The sequence below is a fragment of the Rhagoletis zephyria genome, unplaced genomic scaffold (assembly GCF_001687245.7).
Source record: "Rhagoletis zephyria isolate East Lansing unplaced genomic scaffold, Rhagoletis_zephyria_1.1 Rzeph_scaffold_02681, whole genome shotgun sequence".
NCBI classification, from domain to species: Eukaryota; Metazoa; Arthropoda; class Insecta; order Diptera; family Tephritidae; genus Rhagoletis; species Rhagoletis zephyria.
The window spans coordinates 73,426-77,185 of NW_016159765.1; positions in this window are offsets into that span (position 1 = coordinate 73,426).

The following is a 3,760-nucleotide window of genomic DNA, read 5'->3' on the forward strand; positions in this document are numbered from 1 at the left end:
TGTACTATATTCGATTTATTCGTTATTCGAAAAATCAGGCTTTCAAAAAAAAAACGCGTATGGAGCGCGTTGAGAGCTTTTTCACTGCATGTAGAGACTATCTTTACCTTTTTTGCGCAACTGTTGAGGGATTTCATGCTAATTCATTAAAAAAAAAGTACCCTTCGTTTTTAGTTCAGCAAAAATTCCAAAGCAAGAAATTGTTTACATGACATTAGAGCTCATAGCGAGGAAAAAAATTTCGTAGAAAATTCAGTAAAGCATATCATTAAAGCGAATTTTCGGAAAGACTGTGGCACTAATTCAATTTAATTTTCGATGCAACTGAATTTGTTTAATAAAAATTTTAGAAAAAAGCATTTCAATTTTACAATAATTTGCAGGTAAGAACCATTGACAACGTAAGGGTATGAACAAAATCAGGAGCGCAACGGTGTTGTTTTTCTGCGAATGGAGTTACAGTTCCACGGCTATACTGCATCGTCGTTCGCGCACTCTGGGCATCATGAGCAATCCATGTGCGAGATGCGCTAGCCGATCCGAGTGGAGCCTTGGGTCACGGCAGAAAGAGAGGCAGTTTCGATGGGGCCGCGCCGACTTATGTGGCTCAAGGGCTCAGTGAAGTGTGCGGCTCGCTATATAAACGTGTATTCGCTTGGGAAACCGCGCTCCTTCACAGCAATGGGTTGTGCGCTGAGTTTGGGACCCGTCACGTCAAAACCACTTCAAGTGAAACATAATAACCAAGCCTCGGATGAGACCCCCTTTTGATGATGACCTTGGCACACATTTAAAGGACTACGATTTGAGGCTACGCACCTGAAATATCCGGACTATTAATAGAAAAGGTGACTCTGGCCGGCGTTAGACGGGGTAAGACAAAGTAAGCGTGGAGTCTTGCGATGTCTACTACAGCAGCCACGTAAATATGAGCGCTGCCACTGTCAGGATATCAAAATCGGCCTTGGCAATTTCAATGCCAAGGTGGGCAAGGAATGGATCTTTGGCGCCACTGACGGAAAATTCAACTTCATCGTCCGATAATGGATGCAAGCATTTCAATTCCAAATGGCAGTGTGGGCGGACACACTTATCATCTTGGTAAAACCGAAACCTACATAAAATCTCTGCCGTTCCTTGGGTCCCGGCTCCCGGTTGAAATGCAACTCCACATTGAACCAGTTATTTAGTCTAAACTTAATTTTCGTAACTTAATATAACTTAATATTTTGGCCAACCGGTTACATGAGAAACTGTGTTGGCGGTTAGTGAAAACTTAACTTACCGTAAGAAACTTAGGAGCCTGTTGGTTTAAGATTCTTAAGTTACGAAAAATTAGAGCGGTGGGAGAGTCAGGCTTGCCAGATTTTCGTTTTTGCATTTCTCAAAAATTAATTAACGCGATCATATTTTTCTGCATGAATTTGTTTGATGTGTTATTTTAGACGGTAAACTGTCAAACAGCTGAAAAACAAACAAAAATAACTGAGCTTTAAGGTAACTTTTCGTAAAGAATTTTGCCATTTGACAGCACACATATATAAAGAGACGCAAGAAGTTTCCTTAAGTATGTATGTACATATTTTTCACAAATTGTCTCACTTATTTACATACATATGTAAGTATGTATGTATGTACTCGTACTTTACTTGTGGATCCTGTATCCGTTTCATATCTAAATATATGCTAACTCAGAAAAGAACTTTTTTTTATTAAATTCAAACTCTACACAGGTTTCAAGCAATTTCCGCTGCGAATGCCGCACAGCGAAAGTAATTTCATTTCACAGATAGAGGATAACATTAAATGCGTATGGTGTGTAGATCTAAAGACTATAACTATTTTTTGTATAAACATTAGGGTGGCCCAAAAATGCATGTGAAAAGTATACAAATTTAGTATAAAAATATGGTTTTTGATTACAAAATCAAAAAATATGGGAACATTTTTTCGGTATAGAATAAGAATGCTCACAACGTACGCATATTCATGTATATATATTTTTTCCGTTTTCAATAAATTATGTCGATATTTATTGTATGCCATTAAAAAAAAAAATAATAAATTTTTTCATGACAAAAATAGCATGCGATATTTTTCGTTGTTCGTAGTTGTTGGCCGGGCATTACATTTTCTTAACCTCTTTCTCCATCGAGTTTTAAGGACTCAGTGGACAGTTTATTATAACTGCTTCGGACTAGTCAAGAGATCTTCCAGTCCTAACCAGTTTATCAGCCTTCTCGTTACCGTATATGTTTTTTTTTTTTTATAGCCAGACAGCTGGGGTAGTGAGCCTTCTATTTAATCGCCGACTAGTTAAGAATTTGCAGTCCCACCTCGAAGGCAACTTTAACAGATTTTGTTTTTCAAAATTACCTCATTAGCTGATTATTTTCCTTATTCTACCACTCCGCTTCGCATAAAGGAGCATAGTCTAGAAATATTTAACAACAAGAAAACGGAGAAAGCGGTGAAGCAAATACAGCTGCGGCTCCTTTGAAAAATTAAAATAAGCATTAAATTCCTTATCGCCTATGACATTTCCGTTGAAGTTTGGGCTGAAAATGAGTTAACATTTATTCCATGTCTTATCAAACATATTTCCTTTTCCTACTTTTTTCGCCCAACTACGCTTTATTTACTTGACAGCAGACAGACATCTTAGTTTTTTTTTCGCAAATAACTGCATTGCTGGTAAAGACATTAGTAAACCATGATTTCATTTAATCTCTTTCGTGCCTGCCATTTGTTTAAGTCACGTATGTGTACATATTTGCTTTTCATTTATTCACGCACATTGCATGTCAATATACCCGTATATAACAACAACCACCATAAATGTACTTAATGTATGCGGTATAAAATATTTGATTCCCTCTGAGTGGATGTTGACGCATAAATGTTTGAATGTATGCATCTACACATGTATGTATGTACATTGATACATATACAATATCTACAAAAAAAAAGTACAAACATCAACGTAAAGCTAAAAAGCCGTTTCTGCTCAAAAGGCTATAAGCACTTCAAGGAACATGCAATGGCAATAGGCGTTGACTGGTTTATACGCGCTTAACAATTAAGGGGAGTAAGAAAAAATCCGCTTAGTTCATAAATGCATGCGCCACTCTGGTAAACCCGCAGCAAAAAGTGCAGCTCAAATGTGTGTTCTTACTAGGAATTATATATGTAGATATGTATATGCACTTCTCAAGTGTGACATAAAAAAATTTGTTAAAGTAACAAGTTGATGGCACCTCAAATCATGCTCAACTAGGTTGACGAATATTGTTAAAAGCTTCCGCCAGTCGCTTCAAAGTTCGCATAATCAATAGTTATTATTTTGCTTAAAGTTTAATCCAACGTGTGGTTAAATGGCGTATGAGTAACATTATTTCCTGCTCATATACATATACATATGTACATATATTATTTTTTCCAAAACTTATTAACAGCAAAAAAACGACAAATTCATGGGTATATGCGACAATATTTTCTTCATGTTGTTTTGCTAAGATTACACACATCAGTTTCACTTCGAAAATAACGCAGGTCTGCGAAATTTTAATTTTGTTTCTCCGCCTCCAATAATTATGTTATTTTTTTTTTGTTTTAATAATTAAAATGCATCTTTGGTTTTTTCTAGCACGTCGATATTTTTTTGTTAATGACATGTACATTTTAGGATTTTCAGCAATTTGCATGAAAAGCAAAAAAATTAATTAATTCACAATTAAATTTTTACCTAAAAACCAACATT